The sequence below is a fragment of the Pseudorca crassidens genome, chromosome 7 (assembly GCF_039906515.1).
Source record: "Pseudorca crassidens isolate mPseCra1 chromosome 7, mPseCra1.hap1, whole genome shotgun sequence".
Taxonomy (NCBI): domain Eukaryota; kingdom Metazoa; phylum Chordata; class Mammalia; order Artiodactyla; family Delphinidae; genus Pseudorca; species Pseudorca crassidens.
In genome coordinates this window covers 9,322,726-9,350,033 of record NC_090302.1, presented here as the reverse complement: position 1 = coordinate 9,350,033, position 27,308 = coordinate 9,322,726, and the positions used below count along the sequence as shown (strand labels likewise).

The following is a 27,308-nucleotide window of genomic DNA, read 5'->3' as shown; positions in this document are numbered from 1 at the left end:
ATAAGGGGGAAATGGCAAATCGGTACCACTTACCAGCACGTACCCTTAATGGTGAGTGATGTTTTGAACACGGGAACATGGCATTCATTCATGTACCATGGCATTCATTCATGTACCATTCATGTTATTTGAAAGGTAATCTTTTTTCTAAAAATTGCAACTTCAGGTTACTAAACAGATGAAATAGAACAATGGTATAATTCGTGTCAGTATTAGTTTTTCTTGTTATGATCACTCCCTAATAGGTTTGGAAGTATAAGCAAAGGCCAGTCGTTCCGTTTCTGGGTGGCGCTCCTGCTGGGGAAGGGGAAGGGGAAGGACGGGGATGTTCTCAAAGCCCTCATCCTGGCTTTTCTCCAGGAGCCAAGCTCCCCAGGGCAGTGGGAACGTGTTGTCGAAGAGAAGCATCTCCAGGGAGAATTTCTTTTGTGCGCTGGCTATTTCAGCAGAGTCGACAAGGAGCATAACAAGTGTGGAAAGATGACCTATTTTGTAGAAAAGCTGAATATTTCCCCAGATGCCTGGTGGCAGAGTGGTGCAAAATAGGTCTGTGAAATCCAGCAGGGCGGCCCCGTTCCCAATGCACATGAGGAGAGCTCAGTCACAGCAGATGACTTTTCTCCCCTCCAGCTCGCAAATCTTTTTCCAGCCACGGGGTTCGGCTGCCCCCACCGTACCTGGATTCTCTGATGGCTTTCCCAGCTGTTGACGTTTCTGCAGAGAAGGGCTCACAGAGTGAAATCCCCTCTGGTTTGGCAGGAATGTTCCTGTCTGCCTCTGGGCCACTGCTTCCTCGCCCCGCGGCTTTGATGAGGTGTTGTCTGGGTTCCTTTCAGCTGTTAGTTTAGCAATGCCGAGGTAACAGTCTCAAGACGCAGGGGAAGCCATTCAGAAACTTCCTGTTACGTTTGCATAAGTGGCAGTCAATTGGATTTTATCTTCCAAACAGAGGTAGTCGAGGCTGTGGCCCAGGGCAGCAGGCAGCTCGGGCCTCCTCGGTGGTGGCAGCACCAGAGTGCCCTGCCAGGGTCCAGGACTGCTTTGTTGTGATGCTGCCAGGCGTGCCCTGCGGGACCCGCGGGCTCCGTAAGGCCGGCAAACTCAACACTGCGCAGTCGTGGTGCATGCAGCTGGGAGGCCTGCCCAGCGGCAGCCTGCCTGCGAGCCATTCTGGCTAAAAGGGAGCAGAGACCACGCCCCCCGCCGCCCTGTTCCAACAGTATTTGGCACTGAGTGGCATGTCTCAGTTTGGTATTGCGAAGTTAAGGTTTCAGTGGTTCACTCCAAAAACAGTCAAGGCAGCATGTGCCCCAGCCCCCAGCCCGCGCACAGTGCCCAAAGCCATGATGTCTGGCGCTCTGCTGGTAGTGGAACGAATCCCCAAACTGTTCTCCTCCCGAAGCAGCTCTGGCTGCTTCGCAGCGGACGTCAGGCACTGAGCCTTTGGTGCGAACTCCTGGTCGGCTCTGGTTCGTTCCTGAAACCATTTGATCACTGCGCCCCTTGCTTGCGGTCCCTTCCTAAGATAAGTAGGTTTCCAAACAATGTTATTAGAAGTTTGAAGAGCAGCCCACATTTAATTTGTACGTACGGTTATTAAAGTAATATGTACTTTTAAGTGTTTTCCCAAGGGCATACCTGTTTTCCCAAGGGCATATATTCCTTCTGTACCTTTCACTGAGACAGTTCATCCCTGTCCTGCCTGCAGAGGGAGAGACACTGCTCAGAGCTGCTGAGAGACCGGTGGACACAGCATGTAGCTCTGTCCCCAGCACACAGAGGTGCTCGTGAAATGGTTGTGGAAGGAAGTGGGGAGGAAGGAGAGCATTTAGCCTGGTGTCTGCCTTGCCTGGGAGTACCCTCTATGACCTCCGGGGCAGGTGATCGTCCTGATTTGCTGCTCCAACCCTACAGTGTCTGGGCCACCATCTCTGAGCAGCCCAGCCCATCTCTGCGCGGTGCTCCCGTGTTCAGCGGGGCTGTCTTACCGTATGTTCATATCCCTCCAGCCATCTGGGGTACCACGCGTCCCGTCAGCATTGCATGCCGACTGTTCTGCACTGTCCAGCCAGTGGGTAGTTCTCTCTTGCCCACAGGATTGGGGTGAGGAACATCGTGCTGAAATCCTGAGAAGCGTATTCCCTTCTCTGCCGTCTTGTACCCTCATCAGAATGGCCATGAAGCACACCTTTGATCCTCACACCTCCTCTTCCAGGAATTTCTTCTGGAAAATACAGATGTGCAAAAAAGATTTATCCACAAGGGCGAGCACTGCTGCTTTTCAAATATAATACCCAAAAAAGGGGTGGGGGGGTGGATATCATAAATGTCTAAAATAAAGGCAAGTGGTTAAATTATGAAACATCCATACAGTGGCCTTAACTTTTCAAGCATCAGAAACAGTTCTGATTTAGATAAAAAGATGTGCATGAATGCTGTTAAGTGACAGCCAGGACGTGCAGTGTGATCTCGTTTTAAGAAATATATCTAAAGGTCTGGGAAGGTACATGCCAAGGTGTTTATAGTGGTTTTCACTGGATTTTCCTGCTCTCCTTTCTGTTTCTTTGCGGTGTCTCCTTTTTCTGTGATCGCACATATTGCGCTCGTAAGAAGAAACAACATAGGACCGATGTTAACTTGTCACGCTCTTGGGAAGCCTTGCAGATTCCAGTGATCGCCGTCTTTTCTGAGTGCTCGCAAGTCTTCTGACTCATCATACGCTTTCAAATTCTAGTGGATATCACTTCCAGGCCACAGATCAATAACTATCTTATTATCCCTTTTTGAGGACATGATTTTTTTCTGTTGTTCAGTCCCCTGGAACCTCCTGTCCACTGATGTTCCTCAGAGACCACTGACTTATCTTTTGTGCCCAGTGGCCCCCCAGACACCGACTGAGCTTGAAAGCACCAGGCTGCTCACCTTTCTTGCCCCTCAAATTCCCCATCACCATGTTATTCACTCCTTAGGGTTTGAGGATGGTTTTCTTTGAAAGAGTAGATGAAATAAAATGGTGGGCACCTGGTTTGTCTCACTCTGTAACCTGCATAGAGTAGGGTTGGCAAACCACTGTTTAAATTGTCCTTACTTGTGATAAGTGGCAGCTCATGGGCTCATTCTTTCCTGGCGATGTTCTTATCGGTGTGTCTCCCTCAGTTACATGCCCTTAAGATCTTCTCCTGGGAGGACTTGCTGCAGGGCCATGTTGATTTCTCTAGATTCTGTCCCAAAGCCCCAGTTCCTAAGTTTCCGTGTCAGAACTTTTAGTGGCTGTTAGTTTTCTTTTAAAGAATATCTTCTCTCTCCTGAACGTCTTCTACTTTAGTCCCAGATGATGGTATCCTTCCTTTTTGTTTCCTTATAATTTTTTTAGATGTTTAGGTGTCTGACCGTTTGCTCATTTCTCTTCCACCTATTCCAGAAAGATTTAAGGTTGCTGCAAAAATGCATGTAACAAAGTGAAAACGGAAGGGGAAAAGTAAGAGTGAATGAAAATACAGGATAGCAAAGTAGGGTGCAGCTGTGGGTGAGGCTTTGCATGAAGCAGAGATTCTGGATTAGGTTCTGAGTCAACAGTTCCCTTACGGACAACTTAAAAATAAGCTGGTTGTTCGAGGAGAGCCTAACTATTCCTTTTATGAATTTTTCTTCGTACAGAGGGCCCTGTAAGGTGCTGGGAACAGCTGCCTTTCCGTGAGTTTGATAAGGACAGACTGTATGCCCATGTGAGGCAGATCCACTCATGTTTGAACCCCTAAAATGTTTGGAAGTTGAGTGAGATGTTTCTTAAGAAATGCTCTTGTGCTGGGTGTCATGTGCCTTAGAGGCTGGGGACCTCGGGGGACGTCAGGAAAGAGGAGATCCCCAACGTCCTGTCCAACCTGAGGGCCACCTGTGCCGAGGGTCCCTGTAACAAGCAGCTCAGCCCAGAGGCACCAGGATTGTTTTTTCCAACCTAGGAATGTCTTGTCAGCCACGTGGCAGGTTTTACTTAAGGAACAGGTGACAGTAGGTATGGGACACTACGCTGTAAGAGTCTTGTTTTTGTGGTGGTTATAAACTGATTTATAGCGCCATGGAAAGAATTTTTACCAAAGAACTTGTTTTTCTCCGTTTTGAAAAAAACTGACACAGTCGTATAGATTAGTACAGTAATAAAGCAGAGGCATATTAAAACCAGCATGTAATGAAACCAAACATCTGCAGCTCAGCCCACAGTTTCAGGGTGAGCCACGTGCAGAAATGCGCTGAGGCCTCGTGGTGCAGGGAAGCACCTTTTAGCGCCTGACATCTTCATCTGTCCGGCAGCACCAGGCTGACCACGTGACTTATCTTCCACTTCGTCACTTTTGAGAGTGAAAGGGGCACAGAGTTGCATCAGGACAAAGCCGGAACCTGGAACCGACCCGGCAGACAGGGGCTGTGGTCACCTTGCCTTTAGTTTTTCTGTTTTCTTCAGGTTTTTTTTTGTTTCTGTTTTTGTTTCTGCTTTTGTTTTTTGATTGCTGGAAAAGCCAGCTTATTGCCCTGCACAGCTGTTGCCTCTTAAAAACCAGTCCCTTTTCAAGATGTTTGACATCAGGAAGCGTGTGAGAGTGGACAAGCTGGAGTCCATCGGCCAGCAGTTCAGCCACGACACTCGTGCAGAGAGAAGGAGAATTTTATCTGAAACACAGAACCCCGTACGAGCCGTGTAACTCTGACATCAGACCGGGAAAGCGCAAAGCAATTAAAAATAATTAATGATTTCTGAATATCAGCCTTCTCCATGCAGTTTTAATCTAGTCCTCATTTAAATTGGAAGATGGACATTTAATTATCAGTATTATGAAATTCATGATTTATATATTTCATCCAACTGGATAAAATTTCTGCCATCAGCCCTTCATCTTATTATGAAAGAAAATCTGTATATTTCACAGTGTGATCATTTAAAAACTCATCTGCAGCATACCAAACAACTGCAAACATATTTTCCTTTCATTTCTGGTGATTACATTATTTCTGTCTTTTAATTAGGAAAAAAAAAATCTCACCTGGAATATCGGAAATAAACTTAATACTGTAATGGTCATAAAGCACTGCCGGGTCAGAAAATGAAGAGACCAAAGGACTAAAACAATAGGGTGTGTGAGAGATGCTGTTCTTTTCTGTGTAAGGTGTTCTAACAGACAGCTGCTCCACATGTCACGTTTATGCTGCAGAGTTTGCGTGGGGAGTGTGTGTGTGTGTGTGTGTGTGTGTGTGTGTGTGTGTGTGTTTCTCCTTTTCCCATGCATGTGGGTGAGTGTCAGCCTGCGATTGGGTTGACAACCTCATAGGAGGGGAAGGGCCGCCAGCTTCTAGTGGGAGCCCCGGAGTAATGTGAATCGCCCTCTGCATTCGCAGGTACCCCTGTGGCCTCTGTCATTAATGGACATGTTCACGCGGCTTTTGTGGCCTTGAACTTCAGACCCCTCCTTTCCTTTATCCTCCGATGAGGATTTTTAGACTCACCTAGGACTGGTTGGAGAGGTGGGGGGCGAGCACGTGGGAGGGTGGCAGGGATCCGCGGGAGGAACGTCAGTTTGATGCAGCCCCAGATTATAGCATATGGGGAAAATTCCTCAATGAAGTGAAAAAATATTTATAATAACGGTGCTCAAATCAAGGAGGAAATGAGTCATTTTAAAGACATATAAATTTTTATCATCCCCTCTAACAGCCATTGCGTCCCTTGTCTATCCATCTATTCCTGCCCTGACAACAAAGGAAAATCGAATAAGAAAAAGCAGAAATGAATGGGAGTGGGTGGGCACTTTATTGCATAGTGTATCTGTACATCCTGACGTAAAGGTGCGGGTGACAGGTGGCCAGGTTTGCTCTGTACACAACCATGTGTGTGCTGTCAGGCGCTCACACGCTGCCTTGTTTCGATTGATGAATTGCCTGCTTTCTTGATTAAACCTTCCGTCACTTAAGAAACAAAAAGCCTGTGTTTAGATGGCAGAGTGGGACACGTCAAAAAAATCTGTCTCTTTTACCTTTGTGCAGATGTTGGGCACAGACTGTAACATGTATTATTAAAATGAATGTGGCATTTACTGTGCATTATTCCTTTCCTGGGAGAAAGGACTGTAAATTATATGCTAATAATAAGCTTTAACCCTTTCGAAATGCGAAAGATTCAAGAGTGCAAATATTCAGGGAGGCCTGGCTAATTGGACGTGCTTTCATACAGCCACCGTGGTCACTGAAGTTAATGAACGGTTTGTGCGGGCAGACACGCAGGGCACTTGGGAACTCGAGGTGCTCCGCTCTGCAAGTGCCTCTGCTAGGATTTTGCGGAGAGAGACCCTGAAACCCCTTGGCTGGGCTCTGGGTCACCTTACGACAGATGAGGTCCAGAGCCATGTCCAGTTCCCCCGGCGCATCTTCTGGACCTGAGCATCAGGCATGGTCCTCTGGTGTTCTCCTGTGTCCCCGCTTACGGGGCTGGCTGGGCTCGGGCCCGGCAGGTACCAGGTGTTGGTGCCTCGCACTTCCTGGACCTGGCTTATCAGTCCTCAGTCCAGTTGCCCAGGTGGCAGACTCATGTCCCCAAAGCACAGCCTCTCAGATCAGACCTTGCGTTCTTTCATACCTCACCTGCCTGGCGTTGGGGCTGTCAGTGGCCAGTCTCCACCTGTCCGGCGTCCCTTCCTCTGTGCCCAGCAGCCGAGGTCGCTCCCCGTGTCCTCATCTTTGTGTCTTTCTGTGCATCTGCCCCTGCCAGTCCCATGGCCCAGGTGGCCCCATCGTCTCTTCTCCTTTTCTCTGCTGACCCATCCTTGAAGCCCTGCTCCTACACTACCTCTTCATGAAGCTTGTCTGCGTCCCTTCCAGTCGGGGCTGCTGGTCTCCTCCCACACTGCTTTGTGTTAGAGCGATCTCACCTGGGAGCACTCTGAGGCAGCAGAGGCTATGTTTAGAAGAGACGATGGAGGCTGTCTTCAATCCTTTTTGAATCCATGCGGTTGTAATTAAAGGCAAAGAGACCAGAACGACTGTTTACTTCCCTGTTCATTCAGCAGACAGCGCTGCCGTGTGCCAGGCCCCGTGTTCCCTCTTCGAGGGAAGCGTGGGGAAGAAGGTTCAGCATGTGACTGACGGGGCGTTTGGGGTCAGAAGCACGTGGGGCCATCAAACAGAGCCACCGTGAATGGCCACACTGCACAACGCATGTGCATGGTTCCTGGCTGGAGCTGTGCAAGAGCCCTGCGTTATGTTACCCTGGGCACGTCACTCAATGCTAGTTATTCACCCCTGGAAAATAATACAGTAACCGCCCACTAGCTTCCCAGGATTGCTGAGAGGATCCAGGATATAGAAGAGTGTGTTATAAATCAGGAGGCAGTGCGGGAATGTCACTTCCCTCCATACTCGCCTCCCCTGCAGGGCTGTGGTCAGAGTCAGAGCCCAAAGGTTGGATGAGGATTGGCGCTCAGGACACACTGGCTCATCTTGGCCCCGCGCTCCCTTGTATGATTTTATCTGTGAGATTTTACTTCTCAGCAGTCAGAGCGCTCTGAGTGCTCAGCGAAAACATCTTCCTCAGGCCGGAGAAACTTGCAGCAAAGGCTCTGGCAGGGCTCGGCTCGGCACCCCCTGGAAACCGAGGCCCACTGTCACGCATCGTCACTTAGACGTTGGCAGCTCTCCGTGGCAGGCAGCCCATGAACCCTTCTCGGGAAGGTGACAGGATGCTGGCTTGAGGGCAGGAAGGAAAGACGCCCTTGGCAGAGTGAGCTGGCGACTTCCATAAAATCTTCCAACGTGCCTTTGGTGTCTTTGGAGGAAAAGTGCTGCTGGGCTGGCTGCCTTCTGCTCCAGGCTTTCCTTTCTGCTTTTCCTGTGCTCCACCGGCAGGAGAAAGTTACGACTTCTTCCAGTTTCGTCATCGTGGAAAATAAAAATATTATTAGGTGACAGATACTTCAGTGCTCTTAAAAGGTGACCACGCCCTGCTGTGCCTTCGGTTTTTAGGCACGGCGGAGTGTGGGCGGCGTTGGTTTAATGGGCCACGTCCCCCTCTTAAATCCTCGAGGGAGGCAGCGGAGAGGCAGTGGGAAGAGCCGGGTGCAGGCCCAGCCTCTCCTGCTGGCTAGCCCGGTGATGGCAGGCTCGGCACCACGCGTTTCTGGATCTAAATGCCCACGTCTCTCGACATCAGTAATTGCAATAACAACATCAGTGATTCAAATGTAACTGTAGTTCAGCTAATACTTTTTGGAAGTTTCCTCTGTGTCAACCACTGTCTAGTAGCTAAGGTAGCGGTGGTAACACCCACCTCCCAGGGCTGGGGTTGTGTGGGAAGGAGCCTGTGTGTTTTTCGGGTTGGGATACCTGAGGTGTTACTAGCAAATGTGTACTGACTCCAGACTTCAGAGAAATTCCATCCAAACGCTGTCTTGACTATAAACTTCCCAGACACGGACAGTTAGAGAAAAACCAACTTTCTGACACCTTTCTCCCTGCATGCTTACCTTCTTTGTCTAGTTTTTAAGCAGAAATATGCCTCCATTTCCCCATCGTAATTCCCTTCCTGGCAGGCAGCGTGACTGTGGTCCTTTCTGAAGGCCTAGCCAGAGAAATGCTGAAAACAAAGGGAAGACGCTTAATCCCAGCTCTTCATCTACTCTTAGCACTTCTTCAGAGGTTTTCTCTGGGGCGAATGAAGTCGTCAGGTTTACCGAACACTCCTGCCTAGGAGCAGCTTATATCGGATTAGCCCTTTGTTCCTTTTCCTATCTCTGTCTCTCCCTGTGTCGCAATAATAGACTGTCAGCTGAGAGGGGGAAATGATATAATTAAGGGAAATTCTTTAAACACATTTAGGGAGCTGAAGTTGTTTTTGCTTTTATTAAAATGGATTGCATTCATTTATTTTAATAATACCTAACCTTCTTCTAGCACTTACTGTGTACAAGACTCTGGAGTAAGCCCTTCCCATGCATTTTGTTATTTAATCCCAACAAATCCTTGCCAAGAAAACCTTTAGGATTTGTCCTGTTACTACTACTGTCCCTATTTTACAGATACAGCACAGCTGCCAGCGTTGCTGGGTTCCTACGTTCAAGCCTTGTTTCGAGCCTCATAAAATAAGTATCTTTATTTTACAGGTGGAGAAACTGAGGTTTGAGAGAGTGATTTGCCCACAGTTACACTGCCAGTAAGCGGGAGGGCTGAGATTCAAGCCCACCCAGACCCTAAGCTCCCAGCCCCCGCCTGGAGGACGCTCCTTCTGGCTGTGGACCATTTCCCTGCCTTTGTCAACTGAAGTTGGAAGGACCCACACACCCAGAGTGGCTCACGGTTTATTAGGTCTCAGTGTTGTTTCAATCTCAGATGATCCCCGGCCCCTCATCTCTGGGACCGCATCAGAGTGAGGCCTTTGATCCTTGACTGGCGATGACCCCCAAGTCCGCAGGGCACTGCCAAGAGCGGTGTGGCTTCTATTGGCCGTTGCTGGGCAGAACGGTGAAGAGGTGAGCACACAGCCCCTCACTTGAAGCTGAGTGACCTTAGGCAAGCGGCTTCACCTTTCTGGGCCTCAGTTTCCTTGTCTGTTAAATGGGAATGGCAGTGGTTTGTAGTGAAGATTAGAACCGTGCCTGGTACGTGGAAGGTGCTATAGATGTGTTGATTATGATTGTAATTATTCCACAGCACCTCCCTCCCGCCCCTTCTCAGATTCTTTCCCAACCAGGAAAGGGAATACTCCAGATGCTTCAAGGAACCTCCTCTCCATCAGTAGGCAAGGCTACTGCTGGTCTTGTGTCAGAGACGGAGACCTTTGTCGGGGGGTGGGGTGGGGTGCGGAGCTCTGGGCACCTGGATGTCCCCTTGCTGTGGCCTTCCATCAGCCCTGTGGTGGCAGTGGGCAGCACAAACAGACCATTTCACACCTTGGGACTGAAGTGTAGGCGTCTTCTTCCCCTGTCCCAGCTTCCCGGACCCTGCCCACAATAGGCCTCTTATTTGAACTGACAGTCACCTCAGTGCCATCCGCTTTGAAGCTTCGTTCTCTAGATTGGGCCTCCTAAGGTGCCAGCCTCTGCTGAGGTCACTGAGCCATTCCAGACCCTGTGCGACCCTCTCCTGAGCTCCTGGTCGCAGCTCCCGTCCTGCTGGCCCCACTGCCTAGGTTCTCCTGCTCTCCCGCCTGGCCAGCTCCCAGGCTCCAGCCTGGCTGACTTATGACGGTAGTCACAGGGGATCAGCTTCCAGGTGAGCGTCTTTAAACTTAGTGAGTAAAGGTGTGGGCGTCGGCAGAACTCAGGGAGAGGTTGGATGGCTGTACGGAATTCGGTGATGAGATCACGAGTTGTCCTCTCTGTCCGTCACACAGGATGTCAGGACGAATGCATTTAACTGCTAACATTAGGACAAAAGACATTCTGATCTGTTTTGTAGCAGTGAAGCCACCTTCCCTCTGGACAGAATGCCTGAATCCATCCGTTTTTGTGCAGTTGGTGTTCGTGTCCTGAATACCCAATGCCTTCTTCCCTCTTTTTATAAATGGCCGGTGGTGGTCTTAACCTTTTATGTTTAAAAACACAGTCTTCACTGCTCCAGCCTAGGGTTTGGACAGGATGTATTTATCACACACCCCGGAGGACGAGGCTCCTTACTCCTCAGATTTGTGTTTCGATCGTCGCAGACGGTGAGTGAGGCAGAACTGTCCTCCAAGCTTGAGATCCTTCATTTAGAGCAGCTTCTCGCGCCTGGCTTGTTCTACAGTGTGAACGATCTCACGATCCACTGGCGAGGCAACATCCATAATTTTGAAGGAGAGAGGAAGGCGTGCCTCGTTGGCCCCAAGCATCGCTCCTGGTGACACACTTAGAAGCACTTAATCGCTTCCTATCTGGAGGCCATAAACGCACCCATCTTTCTGTTCCATTGCCTCCTGTGTTTACCTTACGTATGCCCTGTGCTAACAAAATGTCAGTGTCACTCCTGTCAGAGGGTCCTTTGGCTCACGAATTACACAGGCCCCCCTCACCCTTCTTCTGCCAAAGGTGGTTGGCCCTTGTATAGGCCCAGCATGGGCAGCTTCTTTGGCCATAAGCCTCTTGGCTATTCTTGCTGCTTGTAAGCTTTGGCCGTCTGACTGGTTTCCCGGTTCTAATGAGGGCGACCTGTCTTTGGTTACAACGTCTTGTTCAGTGCTCAGTTCTCTGCTGGAGTCCAGGGTCCGTCCCAGGAGGTTAGGACCACGCGCCTCGTTCACTGGTGTGCGTCCAAGCAGGGCCCAGCCCGCGGGAGGCGCTCGGTGATATTTGTCGTCGGATTGCTTCTTGAAATCCACCCTTTGTATCCGCCCTTCCCAGCTGCGTGACTTTGGACAATTTGCGTAACATTTCATTCGTCTCCTCTTCTGAATCTTGAGGATTAGGGATAATGGATGTGAAGTGCCTTGTGCTGAGCGGGCCCCGCAGAGATGGCAGGGGAATGGCTGTCGCTCCAGGGAGCGCTGGGCTTAGTCACCTGCAGTAAGACCCCCACCTCCACCCCGCCTAAAATACCATCAGGAGGGGCAGCTGGTCCACTAGGCAGGGCCAGAGGAGAACTCACAGCTCACACCTGGAGGGACCCTGCCCAGTTCAGGGGGCTTCTTGGTGTCATATAAGACCAACCCCCCATCCTAGCTCAGAAATGGGTAATTGCATGAGATGTAAGTTTGTTACTGGGTAAAACAATTTAAAAGAGAACATCTCGACATTTAAATGAGCCTCCAGTTTTCCCCTTCCCTTCTCATCGAATCAGCTCCGACTGAGAAAGGAGCATATCCGTGCTCAGCCCTCTAAACACTTTGACTTCTTTCTTCTTTGCCTTTTGGTTTGTGGCTCTTTCTTTCCTGCCCCTGTCATCCCAGGACCCTTGAGCCAGAGTCCTTACGTAACTGTGAGCCAGGACTTGCTTTCAGGGTCCATGAGAGTCACGCCACCCACCGAGCACATCATGAAGGCTTCCCTGCGCTCCAGAGCTGCTGCCAGGCTGGGTGCCGGCTCCAGGGCTTGTGCCGAGGGCTGGCTCGGCAGCCACAGGACACACCATGCACTGAAGACGATCTTTCTTGGGGTTTGGGAGAACAGTTTAAACAACTTTCTTAGATGTCCCCATCTTAGGGGAGGAAGCCAGGGTATCTATCGATGCTAAGGGACTGCTCCTTTCTTCAGACTACGTTTTTTTTAAAAGATATTGTATCTTTTATTTGGATTTAATGAGGACAGACATTTTAATCAGAGGTTAGTCATTTATTTTTGCAAACTGTTGTTTTGATTCATCGTGTTTGCAGATAATTAAATGGTTCAGTTGGCACAGTGTGTCTACTTTATTAAAACAGGTAATTTTGGGAAAAAAAGAGAGAGAGATGCTATTTTTTGGATCACTGCACAAGAATTGCTTTTATCTTCATCTTTGAGCATAGTTTCTGGTTGTTTTGCCAAAAGGCTCTCTCACGTTCAAGCGTTTGGTGTCCTCTCTGGTCTGGGGGGGGCTTGCCCTTGAATGATTGGGGTGTTAGCCTCTATGCCCTTTGAACCGGGAGGTGAAGCATAAATTCTGTGCTGTTACCTTTTAGAAAGACTCTTAGGTTTTAATTGGATTGGGGAAAAGAGCCTACAAGTTATGAACTTTGCAGAGCAGCAGTTTTTATGCTAAAAACAGATTAATTGTAGCCCTCGCAGTGGGTGGAGTTTAAAAGTCAATTACTGCTTGTCCTATTATAATTTACACACCTAGGATTTGAAAAAGTCTGTCACTTGGTATAAAAATGAAAAGGTTACGTGTACTGGTTTGAGTATTCCTGTGACTTTTCATTTGTAAATGCTTTAGCGACACATATTTGTGTGTGTGCAACTTGTAGCTGCGGAGTTCTAATATTACTACAGCCGTGAGCAGGATTCTTCAGGAAGAGTAACCTTTAAGATTTCATTGTTTACATCCGTAACCGCTTGGAATATAGTCCTTTGTCTGGCGGTTCATTCCACTTGTAGGCACCGTGGCAGCCCCTGCAGGGCCTTGGGGACACTCCACTCCCGGGTCATGAACCAGTGAGGGATGGCCCTTCAGGGGTCAGTTTTTTAAAAACAAATTGCTCACGACGTTTGCCTTCTTTGATTTGCCCATGTTTGCATCCTGAATCCGTTAATTCACTCATTAAAAGGATTTATTTTAGGTGGACCAATTAAAACTTCGGAAGCTAATTTTTTGCTGAGTAGCGTGGACCTCTGGAAGCACAATTTATAATACAGCTTCTGCCCTTTCCCACCGAGAGCTGTCTGATCGTGCTGCAGTCCCTGGTGCTCAGAGTACAGAACCACTGTCCTTTGTCCTCCCGTCCCGGGAAGCTGCTGTGTGGGTGGGTGTCTCCGGGCCTCCGTTGTCTTATGGGGAACTGGCAAGTCTGAAAAGCCCAGCCCAGCCCGGGAGTGGCTCGCACGATTTGTTTCCTTGCATAAACCCCATAGTTTAATATTTTTTAATAGGAAGCTGCTGTGTAGTTGGGATATTTAAACAGTTATTAACCGAATGACAATTAACAGATTGCATAGACAGATTTTCTTTTGAAAACCTCTGAAATTGAGTACAGTTTGCAAAACTATCACGACCTAGTAATGACAATGAATTTTGATTTCCCGGAACTGATATTAGACTCCTTATTAAACTATGTGCATCTGCTTTTAATTTACTCCAAATAATTGGAAAATGCAATGAAGCTTTCCAATTAAAGCACGGCTTTATGCTGTTTAATAATACCCCCATAATATTATAGCTTATGAAGTGACAGGTGAGTTGGTGTATGAATAAAACATAAAGCCAGCAATAAGGGACAGAAAACCGGAGACAGTTGTGGGGATTTTAAATGCTGGATGTAATTTGCATATATTAATCTCTTCTTTTCAGCCTTATCAGGCGTTCTTCAGTATTTGAAGTTAAAATAGCGTTGACAGGCGGGAGTACGCTTAGTTTTTTCAAGGATTTATTACTTGTATAATTTCTGATCTTTAATAAGCAGATATGACTGATCCTCATAGTTCTATAGAACTTGGTTAATTGTTCCAGATGGCGTGTACTGATTATGCAAAATTACTTTTCACACCATTTTTTTTGTGATGGAGTTTGGAGTAAAATTGAATTTTTTATAGCCTTCTTATCATGCTGTTTTACAGTGGTTTTTCCACAGAAGTTGAATTTAATCTACTATATTACATTGACCAGCACAGTTATTCTAACGTAGCATTTTGTGATTTGACAAAGAATAATAGAACACATTGCTCATTGTTCATTACTGTGTCCCTAATAAAAAGGAGCTCCTGTGTATAGCACATAGCTGTTATTTATGAAGAATGCCTAATTCATACAGTTAAAAATGCAAAATTGTACTATGTCGTGGTTCCTTCTGGGGAGAGGATATCTGGGAGAAGCAAATGGAAACAGGCTTGTTGCCACAGATTCTACAAGCTGGAGGCGGGGTCTTCTTTTAATGACCAGAGTGTTTAAGTTGTGCTACTTTCTTCTTCTGTGAAGGAGAAAAAAGCCGAGATAATCTCATTCTATTAAGAGAGGTGTCACCAGTTGACTTGTCTTGATTTACATAATCCCAGAAGTCTTTCATAATTGAATAGCATATATAAAAGGTGGTTATACTCTGGTATAAAGTATCCAAAAAAAAGTCTAAAAAGCTCCAATGATAATTCGTCTCTTAACGTTTTCTACAGCGTTAATTTTTGCAAAGCATCTTGGCGCTGGCGTCAGATCCAAGTCCAGGCTCTGCGTGCTACCGGGTGACATTAATCTAGGCTTATCCCTGTCCAGGTTCTCAGATAACATTCTCTCTACAGTTCAGCTGGTAGTGGGACATGATGGACTCAACAGATGCACCCCAAAATGAGATTGTAAGGCTCTTATCTTGATACAGGGGTAGATGCAGTTTCTTTCCTTTGGGAGAACTCCCAAGAGCAGGGGGAAGCGGATAGATTTTTCTGTTGCATGAAGAATCCTGTTTGGGTGCATAGTATTTTAAATACAGTACATAAAGAAGAAAAGCATTTCTAATGGATATAATCTGAAGTTTGACTTGTTTTCAAGAGGCCGCTGGGTAATAAGTCTTATCAGGATTTTTATAGACTCGGGATATACATTTCTATTTCAGATGGAGTAGAATCCCTCATACAGAGAGACTCGCAGATCTTTCTGTGGCCCGACTGCTTGCTCTGGGCAGTTAGTTCAGTTCTGGGCATCAGCACCTCACACCCACCGCCGTCCTCCCGCAGGCCCTGAGAATGCTTCCTTGTTTGAACAGACTTGAGGTGGATTTGGACCTGTTTAAAAGGTTCAATCCCCTTAGCCCTGGGGGAATCAAACTTTTTAAAAAAATATCCTTCTACTAGCAACACTGATTGCTCTTCACAGCGAGGGCCCCCGGAGTAGAAGCAGGACTTCACTGATGCCTCCATGACAGGCTCAAGGGAAACAGACAAACAGAAGGTTGCAGACCTCAGAGGTCAGAGGACGTCTGTCCAGCTGTCTGCTGAGGGTGGGAGCACACGGTGCAGGGCAGGGGTGCTGTCTGGGAGCGTGGGCTCTGCAGAGGGCCCAGGAAAACAGATTCAGTTAGCTGCCCAGATGTTACCACTGCCAGTGTTGTGTAGATTGTACTGTATTCTGGTCTTCAAAATATTTTCGGTTAAGGTCTACTTTGTATCTAGTCTAGTTGTGAAAGAAGTTAAATGGTAAGGTAAATATATTTGGCTGCCTGTAGTACTGGAATGACTAATTAAACCAAGCATAAAGAAATGTGATTTGGAGCCCAGAGCGCTTTCAATAAGCAGTACTAACTAAATTCTGTATTTGCTGTACCTCCAGAGTACTTCAAACGCTTCAAACCTTTCGCATGCCCTCTTTTGTAAACTCAAAATGTATTTTGTGAAAATGAAAATTATATGAGAAAGAGAATGCATAAATCAGACATGATTAAAAATATTTGTTCTAACGCAGCAATAATTTCGTAGTAATGCTTTCATCAGTATAGCTTAAGGCTACATTAAGTGGACAGACTTTATATGGGTTCTCTAATTTTAATCTTCAAAATGCTATCTAATGTCTCATTAAGACTTGCATATAATGTATCTTAAGTACAGTCATTAAATATAGTTTAGGGAGATTTATGTTCAGATATTGCTTAAAGATGTTTTAATAGGCCCATTTACTCTGATGATATTAATGAGCTCTTAATACAGACTAAGCTTCTAAAACTAATGGTAACGACTCCAGCCTGAACACAACAATTTGGGCTTAGAACCTGGTTTGCACAAGAGCCCCCAGGTCAGCCCTGCTGACACGCAGAGTCAGGGCAGACCCTCTGTGGAGCCTTAAGTTTTGGAAAACAGTCTCCCCTGACTTGGTCTGACTGCTGACCCAGACGACTCCCTCCTTCTGCCAGCCCTGAGCACAGCCCCGCACCGTGCACAGGACATGTGCTAATTTGGCCAAATCGTCTGTCTCCAAGGTCATCTGAGTGGCGTCGACGCCCTTGGCGGTATCGTTGGGGCACGGGAGGGTTAAAGTGGGCTGTTGCTGTGCTTCTCCTGGAAGCATCTGCCAGGTGAGGTGTGCACAGCCTGGCAGCGTTACGTGAACAGCTTCGATCTGCCGTAAGTGAACTGTAAAAGGTCGCGTGGGTGTGCTTTCGTAGGCATTCCTAGTGACTGAAATATACATAATAAAGTGGTCCTGCAAATTCAAAATTGGAAAGAAAAACCCAGCCCACCAGAGTCTCTGTGTGCCCCGCGCTTGTGCACAGTCATTCCCCAGGCCCCACTTCCAGACGTGTCACAAAAAAATCTCTGTTGGTATTTCTTTTTCTTTCAGAGAAATGTTGAAAAGCACTTTTTTTTGGGGGGGGGAGGTGGTTTACAATTATTTTAGGGGAAGGAAAAAAAAAGAACCTATGAGTTCAGAGACTTTTCTAATTACTAAATTGGTTTGTTATAAAAAGATAATAGCAGATTTCTTCTTTTCATAATTGGACATTTCTTCCCTGTAGGCTAATGCGTGCACGGCCCCTGCGTGCACAATAAGTTGCGCTTCTGAAAAGCCATAACTAGCTAATAACGGCTACAGTGTCATCAGAGAGTAATGGTGTGCTGATTAGCATAATTAATGACAAATGGTGGTGCAGAATTGGTGGATTGGTTTAGCGGATGATGAATGCGGCGAGGCCTGGGCTGGGACCTGCCAACTAGGCCTCGCTGGCTGTCAGCCCTTCTGTTCTCGCGGAGGCAGCCCTCATTAGTCACGATGGGAGGTGCCAGTTTGTATTCTGTTTGGAGCACAGAAAACTTAATAATCCAAGCAAATGTGGCTTTCCCATTTTCCTCTGTTTTTACTCCCAAAACTCTCTTCTCGCCCGTTCCCACTGTGGCTGGTCCATGAGCACACAGGTCCTTCGAGACGCTGCCCTGATCCTTGAAGGGGGAACACAAGGTAGCGTAGTGGAGGGACACGTGTCGCCCGGCTCTCCTCTGACCATAGATGAATTACTTCTGCTAGGAGGACTTCTGCTTGTGACTCTGTTTATCTGGGTATTTATAAGGGGAAAAGAAATGAACTGGGTAAGCTATACATTCTGTCCTGAAATCAGACGAGCACATTTATCTTTGACTTGATTAATCAGACCTAATTTGCATTCTCAAATGAGACTGATAAAAATGGATTTACCTTTTAACCTTTAGAGGGGAAAAGTATTTCTCTGCAAGGTTTCTAGGGCTATCTTTCCTTAACTGATAAGAAGCCACTCCTTTATCAATAAAGATGAAAATCCTTAATTTGCGTTAGTGAATGAGACTAATTATTATATAGTTAATTAGCATCTGGAAATGAGGATTATCTTAATTACAAAGCACAATTTCCCTAACAGCTACAAAACTGTAAGTTTGATCCGTGTGGAAATTGGTAACTGTTATTATGTAATTAGTGATAACATTAATAGTACAGAGTATTTAGACGTCATTTGCATATGCAAATGTAATTTACCTGAGCCAAGCAATTGGACCATTAATTATTAGAACATGACAGAGCTGAGTGAAAGTTCTAGATAGCTAAATGGTATCCATTATGCAGAGAATCTAAATTATTGTCATAGAGTAGGTAAGCACCTTTCATATTTAGCTGGTCAGAGTGGTTTTTGTTTTAAGAAGAATCAGGAGTGGGAAGGTTAAACCAGGACACTTCTCTGCTTAGGGAAATAGCTGGCCATGTAGTCATCTCCTTGACTCTGGTTTCCCCATGCTTCCCAATATCCCTTGAATCTTAGATGTACTCTCCCTATATACCTTAACATTTCTGAATATTGGCTCTGTCTTACAGTTGATGTGTACTCTTAAAACAGTTACACACACACATGAGCGCAGTGAATGATGAAGTTGACAGTGCAGCTTACAGTTGGCAGGGGAACATTCAGAGCTTTCTGAATCTTATCTGTGTAGTCCTAGGATCTCCTCCCTTCGGAGCTGCTTCTTTATCTGCATCTCCTCTGGTACCCATCTACTCCCTCCTCAGGCCGTAGCAGTGTTTCCCAGAAGACGGGGCGCGTGCCCGTGAGGGAGTGTGAGATGCGGATGGCCTTTAAAATTATCTTATATCAACCATAATAGCATATCAACAGATAGTATTGTTGAGAATAAGATTAAAGCAGGTGTATTAATCAGTCTTTGCTGGGTACTGTTGCAGTCAGCAAACAACCCCCCAAACCTTGGTGGCTTACCATACCACCATTTTGTGTGTCACTCAAGTTCCGAGTTGGTGACCGCAGGTTAATGCTCCATCTGTCATCTCTTTCTGGGACCCAGGATGCAGGAGCAGCTCCCATCTGCAACGCGCTGTTCTCAGAGTAGAGGGGAAGAGCAGGAGACCTGGAAGAAACACCCAGTGGCTCTGAAAGCCTCTGGTCAGACGTGGCAAGGCGTCCAGGCCGGCCAGGTCAGCGCGCGGGGTGCGTTCTCCTCCCCAGGAGGCCCTGGCCTCCCACCTCTCACAGGGGAGTGGGAACACACACCCAGGAATGGTAACTTTGAGTTTTAAAAAGTAGTTCAGAAAAATTAAATTTAAAAGGATAAAAATAAAATGGGATTTTTTTAATTTAAAAAAATTTTAAGTGAGTTTTCAGGTGTAAAGAAAAATATAAAGTCAGCAATAATACTGGAATAAAAATAAGTGAATCTGGGACATGAGATACTGTTTCCTGAAGTGTGGGAAACGTTGGCCTAGAGTGTCTGCTGCTGATCGTCAGCTCATCAGGAGCTTGAATTCTCCTGGGACGGTTAGGGAGTCGCTCAGGGATTTTCACAGGTGTTCCAGTGTGGCGGAAATAGCACTGCCCTCTGGGATTTAAGGCTCATTTTTGACCACTTCCAAACTCGAGAAAGTCGCTTCCTTTGCCTGGGATTCAGTTTTCCCAGCTGCAAAATGAAGCTCTTGAGCCAGGTGGTCCTTCTTGCTGCTCGGCCCTCCCACCCCCCTTCTGAGCACCTGTTGAGAGCCAGGTACCTGCAGGGACTGGAACAGAGGTGCTCCAGAAAGTTCTGCCTCAGGGCTGGTGGGACTCAGCGGTTCCCATAAGAACCTAAGAAAAAGTTTGTTGCTAGACGGAACAGTTCATTGATATTTTTTATCAAAATAGACACAAACTTTTCTGATTGATAAAAGTAGAAAAGTTGGAAAATATATAAAAGCATAGGGCAGAAGATAAGTATCACTCATAATCCCGTTATCCAGAGAAACAATTATTTTAGGGTATATATCATATATATTTATATATAAAAGTATATTTCTACCTAACCATCCATTATGGGGTTTTATGTTAGATTTATTGAGGTATAATTTACATACAATAAAATTCACCCTTAAGTTTATTGCGTATTTATTAAAACTATAATGTGTACAGTTAATGAGTTTTGACAAATGTCAGATCACATGATAAATGTCATGTAACTACCACCAGAAGTAAGATATAGAATTTTTCAATTACCCCCCAAAGTTCTCTTTTTCCTGTTTCCAGTCATTTCCTGCACCTCCCCCCAAGTCTCTGGCAGTCATTCATGTGTTTCATGTACCATAAATGGAATCATACAGTGTGTAGTTTTGTTGTCACTCGGTGTGATGTTTTCGAGATTCGTTGTTGAATGTCTCAGCAGCTCCTTTTTATTCCTTAGAATGTCCGCTCCATCTGGAGACCCGCTCCTTTTTACTCATCATTTCCAGAGCCTTCCTCAGGGCGAATTGAACGTTTGCACAGTCTTCCTCATGGATCCAGTGCACTTTTTCTAACCAATCCTCTGTGACTGGATACTTCTGTTGTCCTCAGTTCTCAGAGTTATACTTTGGTGAGCATTCCTTTAGATGAGTCTTTGTTCCTTAGGTTAAGTGTGCATTTTTAAACATTTTGATGCGTAATGACAGATTGCCCACCAAAATGGTTGAATCCATTTACACTTCCACCTAACCCTTGCTTTCCCTGAAGCCTTTACCAGCTGGCTGTTGTTTTCCCAACTCCTTATCAATTTGGAAGGTGAGATAGTGAGCGGGCTGTTCCCCGTGTGGCTTGGCCACCCGGATCCCTCCAGTTCTTTCCTGTACCCACCCTCCCTCTCTTCTGTTGAAGTCTGGCTTTTGCTGATTGAGTTGCAGCAGCTCCCTAAGGACAGGGTCTTTAAGGACGTGCTCTCATGTTACTACTGCCTTTTTCCAGTTTGTGGTTTGACCTTTAATTTTGCTTTTCCTTTATTTGTTGTGCCTTTGCCATCACATTTTAGAAAGACCTTCTCTATCTCATGTGTATTCTGGTACCTTCCTTTTCTTTAACATTTAAATCTGAATTTCTTCTATAACTTGATGTACGACATGAGATAAGGATCTAACTATGTTCTCCCAAATTATTTATCATTGTCCTGGTGCTACTTATTAAATAATCTTGTTTTACCAACTTACTTGAAAACAATCTTACATTAACCTTCGTTGTCTACTGTGATATATTTTGTGGCTTATGTCCTGTTCCGTTGGCTTGAATGCATATTCTAATGAGAGAATCACACCTCTAAGTATTATACATGTGTATGTTTTGATATCCTGTCTTATTATTCTTTGTAGTTGATTTTCAAAATGTTCCTGGTAATTCTATCTCAACCTTTTACCCAGTTGACATTTGGAATCACTTTAAGTTCCAAGGAGAATACTTTCAAGATTTTGACTGAGAAAATGTTGAAGTTATAACTTAATTTGGGGAGAATGATCATCTTTAAAATACTTGATCTTTCCTTCTAGAAATGTAATACGACACTCCATCCATTCAAATGTTCTTTTATATCATGCAGTAAAGTATTACAGTTTTCTTCCTGATTATCTAATTCCTAGGTTTTAAATTTGTTGTTGGTGTTGCTTTGTCCATTATGTTTTAACTGGGGATTGCTTATATATATTTTAAAAGCTACTGTTGGTTTTTGAATATTCATTTTGTAACTGGCCACCTCTCTGTTTGCTTGTTATTTCCAGTAGCTTCCAACTGATTACTTGGGTTTTCTCTGTAGACAACAATGTCATCTGCAAATATGATTTTGTCTCTTCAATAATATTTATACCTCATTTCTTTTTCTTGCTTTATATCATTGGCCAGAATATCCAAAGCAGCAAATGATAGTAGCAATAGCTTGCATTCTTATCTGGTTCCCGACCTCAGTGAAGATGTTTCTAGTGTCCTGCAGTCAGGTTTAAGGTAGGCTAGTAATTTAAGAAAGAGAGGTTGATCATACTAAAGGAATGATTCTTCTATTTCTATTTTCCTGGGAGGTTTTCTTTTTTTAACTTTTCGTTTGTTTTTTGTTTGGGGTTTTTTTTTTTGTTGGCCTCACCGCACGGCGGCATGTGGGATCTTAGTTCCCTGACCAAGGATTGAACCTGCATCCCCTGCATTGGAAGTGCGGAGTCTTAACTCCTGGAATGCCAGGGAAGTCCCAGTTTTTGTTTTTGTTTTTTTAATTCAGATGCTAATTTCAAGTTCATATAAAAATAACTTCAGAATCTATCCATGTATTATTGTATTAATACTCATTCAATTTATTGATATGAATCCTTTTATTTTGATGATTTAGCATTTAGAAAATTATTGCTATATTTCTGAAATAAATCTTATTTTACTATGGTGCATTATTCTTTATGGCACTAGATTTGAGCTGCTGTTATTTAAGTTAGGATTTTGGTATTTTATATGTGAGGTTGGGTTTATGCTTATTAAGATATTTTTGAGTGATCTAAGAATCAGTTTTTTCTTTCAAATAAAAGAATATTTTTAAAATATTTTAATTTCTATTCTTGGGGGGAAAACGAAAATGAAAAAACAATACCCTGTAAAAACTAAATGGAGTTGGAAGCATTTGGGGGAGCCAGGGGTACTTTGGGAGGAAGGACAACAATTTCAATTTCTTTCACAGTGATTTTTTTTCAGGCTTTCTGCTTTTTTTTGGTCAGTTTTGTCATTTACATTTTCTTTGAAAGAAAAATCAGCCCTTTCACCTAAATGTTAAAGTTTAGTGGTACAAAATTGCACCTAAGAGTTTATTTTGATTTTAAAAGTAGCATACCTGTGGTCATATATATCACAAATGGGCTTTTTTTCTTCCCTTTTCTTAGTCATCCTTGCTAAAGATTTGTTTTATTTATCTTTTCAAGTAACCAGTTTTTTATTTGCTTATAAAGGCGTTAGGATTTTGCTTTACATTTCATCATTTAGTTTTATTTTTATTAGTTCCTTTTTTCTGCTTTCTTATGGCCTATTCTGGGTTTTTTATATAGCTTCTTGGGTTGAAAGGTCACCTCATTTGTTTTCAGTTCTTTTTGATTTTTTGTAAAAAGTATTTAAAGCTATATAAATATTCTTTTTTTTTTTTTTTAAACATCTTTATTGGAGTATAATTGCTTTACAATGGTATGTTAGTTTCAGCTTCACAACAAAATGAATCAGTTATATATATACATATGTTCCCATATCTCTTCCCGCTTGCGTCTCCCTCCCTCCCACCCTCCCTATCCCACCTCTCCAGGCGGTCACAAAGCACCGAGCTGATCTCCCTGTGCTATGCGGCTGCTTCCCACTAGCTATCTACCTTACGTTTGGTAGTGTGTATATGTCCATGCCTCTTTATCGCTTTGTCACCGTTTACCCTTCCCCCTCCCCATAGCCTCAAGTCCATTCTCTAGTAAGTCTGTGTCTTTATTCCTGTTTCACCCCTAGGTTTTTCATGACATTTTTTTTGTCTTAAATTCCATATATATGTGTTAGCATACGGTATTTGTCTCTCTCTTTCTGACTTACTTCACTCTGTATGACAGACTCTAGGTCTATCCACCTCATTACAAATAGCTCAATTTCGTCTCTTTTTATGGCTGAGTAATATTCCATTGTATATATGTGCCACATCTTCTTTATCCATTCATCCGATGATGGACACTTAGGTTGTTTCCATCTCTGGGCTATTGTAAATAGAGCTGCAATGAACATTTTGGTACATGACTCTTTTTGAATTATGGTTTTCTCAGGGTATATGCCCAGTAGTGGGATTGCTGGGTCATATGGTAGTTCTATTTGTAGCTTTTTAAGGAACCTCCATACTGTTCTCCATAGTGGCTGTATCAATTTACATTCCCACCAACAGTGTAAGAGGGTTCCCTTTTCTCCACACCCTCTCCAGCATTTATTGTTTCTAGATTTTTTGATGATGGCCATTCTGACTGGTGTGAGATGATATCTCATTGTCGTTTTGATTTGCATTTCTCTAATGATTAGTGATGTTGAGCATTCTTTCATGTGTTTGTTGGCCCTCTGTATATCTTCTTTGGAGAAATGTCTATTTAGGTCTTCTGCCCATTTTTGGATTGGGTTGTTTGTTTTTTTTGTTATTAAGCTGCATGAGCTGCTTATAAATTTTGGAGATTAATCCTTTGTCAGTTGCTTCATTTGCAAATATTTTCTCCCATTCTGAGGGTTGTCTTTTTGTCTTCTTTATGGTTTCCTTTGCTGTGCAAAAGCTTTTAAGTTTCATTAGGTCCCATTTGTTTACTTTTGTTTTTATTTCCATTTCTCTAGGAGGTGGGTCAAAAAGGACCTTGCTGTGATTTATGTCATAGAGTGTTCTGCCTATGTTTTCCTCTAAGAGTTTGATAGTTTCTGGCCTTACATTTAGGTCTTTAATCCATTTTGAGCTTATTTTTGTGTATGGTGTTAGGGAGTGATCTAATCTCATACTTTTACATGTACCTGTCCAGTTTTCCCAGCACCACTTATTGAATAGGCTGTCCTTTCTCCACTGTACATTTCTGCCTCCTTTGTCAAAAATAAGGTGACCATATGTGCGTGGGTTTATCTCCGGGCTTTCTATCCTGTTCCATTGATCTATATTTCTGTTTTTGTGCCAGTACCATACTGTCTTGATTACTGTAGCTTTGTAGTATAGTCTGAAGTCAGGAAGCCTGATTCCTCCAGCTCCATTGTTCGTTCTCAAGATTGCTTTGGCTATTCGGGGTCTTTTGTGTTTGCATACAAATTGTGAGATTTTTTGTTCTAGTTCTGTGAAAAATGCCAGTGGTAGTTTGATAGGGATTGCATTGAATCTGTAGATTGCTTTGGGTAGTAGAGTCATTTTCACAATGTTGATTCTTCCAATCCAAGAACATGGTATATCTCTCCATCTATTTGTATCATTTTTAATTTCTTTCATCAGTGTCTTATAATTTTCTGCATACAGGTCTTTTGTCTCCTTAGGTAGGTTTATTCCTAGGTATTTTATTCTTTTTGTTGCAATGGTAAACGGGAGTGTTTTCTTGATTTCACTTTCAGATTTTTCATCCTTAGTGTATAGGAATGCCAGAGATTTCTGTGCATTAATTTTGTATCCTGCTACTTTACCAAATTCATTGATTAGCTCTAGTAGTTTTCTGGTAGCATCTTTAGGATTCTCTATGTATAGGATCATGTCATCTGCAAACAGTGACAGCTTTACTTCTTCTTTTCCGATTTGGATTCCTTTTATTTCCTTTTCTTCTCTGATTGCTGTGGCTAAAACTTCCAAAACTATGTTGAATAAGAGTGGTGAGAGTGGGCAACCTTGTCTTGTTCCTGATCTTAGTGGAAATGCTTTCAGTTTTTCACCATTGAGGACGATGTTGGCTGTGGGTTTGTCATATATGGCCTTTATTATGTTGAGGAAAGTTCCCTCTATGCCTACTTTCTGCAGGGTTTTTATCATAAATGGGTGTTGAATTTTGTCAAAAGCTTTCTCTGCATCTATTGAGATGATCATATGGTTTTTCTCCTTCAATTTGTTAATATGGTGTATCACGTTGATTGATTTGCGTATATTGAAGAATCCTTGCATTCCTGGAATAAACCCCACTTGATCATGGTGTATGATCCGTTTAATGTGCTGTTGGATTCTGTTTGCTAGTATTTTGTTGAGGATCTTTGCATCTATGTTCATCAGTGATATTGGCCTGTAGTTTTCTTTCTTTGTGACATCCTTGTCTGGTTTTGGTATCAGGGTGATGGTGGCCTTGTAGAATGAGTTGGGGAGTGTTCCTCCCTCTGCTATATTTTGGAAGAGTCTGAGAAGGATAGGTGATAGCTCTTCTCTAAATGTTTGATAGAATTCGCCTGTGAAGCCATCTGGTCCTGGGCTTTTGCTTGTTGGAAGATTTTTAATCACAGTTTCAATTTCAGTGCTTGTGATTGGTCTGTTCATATTTTCTATTTCTTCCTGATTCAGTCTTGGCAGGTTGTGCCTTTCTAAGAATTTGTCCATTTCTTCCAGGTTGTCCATTTTATTGGCATAGAGTTGCTTGTAGTAATCTCTCATGATCTTTTGTATTTCTGCAGTGTCAGTTGTTACTTCTCCTTTTTCATTTCTAATTCTATTGATTTGAGTCTTCTCCCTTTTTTTCTTGATGAGTCTAGCTAATGGTTTATCAATTTTGTTTATCCTTTCAAAGAACCAGCTTTTAGTTTTATTGATCTTTGCTGTCGTTTCCTTCATTTCTTTTTCATTTATTTCTGATCTGATTTTTATGATTTCTTTCCTCCTGCTAACTTTGGGGTTTTTTTGTTCTTCTTTCTCTAATTGCTTTAGGTGCAAGGTTAGGTTGTTTATTCGAGATGTTTCCTGCTTCTTAAGGTGGGCTTGTATTGCTATAAACTTCCCCCTTAGAACTGCTTTTGCTGCATCCCATAGGTTTTGGGTCGTTGTGTCTCCATTGTCATTTGTTTCTAGGTATTTTTTGATTTCCTCCTTGATTTCTTCAGTGATCACTTCATTATTAAGTAGTGTATTGTTTAGCCTCCATGTGTTTGTATTTTTTACAGATCTTTTCCTGTAATTGATATCTAGTCTCATGGCGTTGTGGTCAGAAAAGATACTTGATACAATTTCAATTTTCTTAAATTTACCAAGGCTTGATTTGTGACCTAAGATATGATCTATCCTGGAGAATGTTCCATGGGCACTTGAGAAAAATGTGTATTCTGTTGTTTTTGGATGGAGTGTCCTATAAATATCAATTAAGTCCATCTTGTTTAATGTATCATTTAAAGCTTGTGTTTCCTTATTTATTTTCATTTTGGATGATCTGTCCATGGGTGAAAGTGGGGTGTTAAAGTCCCCTACTATGAATGTGTTACTGTCGATTTCCCCTTTTATGGCTGTTAGTATTTGCCTTATGTATTGAGGTGCTCCTATGTTGGGTGCATAAATATTTACAATTGTTATATCTTCTTCTTGGATCGATCCCTTGATCATTATGTAGTGTCCTTCTTTGTCCCTTGTAATAGTCTTTATTTTAAAGTCTATTTTGTCTGATATGAGAATTGCTACTCCAGCTTTCTTTTGGTTTCCATTTGCATGGAATATCTTTTTCCATCCCCTTACTTTCAGTCTGTATGTGTCTCTAGGTCTGAAGTGGGTCTCTTGTAGACAGCATATATAAGGGTCCTGTTTTTGTATCCATTCAGCTAATCTGTGTCTTTTGGTGGGAGCATTTAGTCCATTTACATTTAAGGTAATTATCGATATGTGTGTTCCTATTACCATTTTCTAAATTGTTTTGGGTTCGTTATTATAGGTCTTTTCCTTCTCTTGTGTTCCTTGCCTAGAGAAGATCCTTTAGCATTTGTTGTAAAGCTGGTTTGGTGGTGCTGGACTCTCTCAGCTTTTGCTTGTCTCTAAAGGTTTTAATTTCTCCAT

General features: G+C 43.9%; 1 protein-coding gene across 4 annotated transcripts in view; it reads left to right on the top strand.

Annotated features, from left to right (window-relative positions):
- MVB12B (multivesicular body subunit 12B) overlaps window positions 1-27,308 on the top strand; it is a 206,706-nt gene that overhangs the window by 99,489 nt on the left and 79,909 nt on the right. The gene's annotated exons all lie outside the window — the stretch shown is intronic.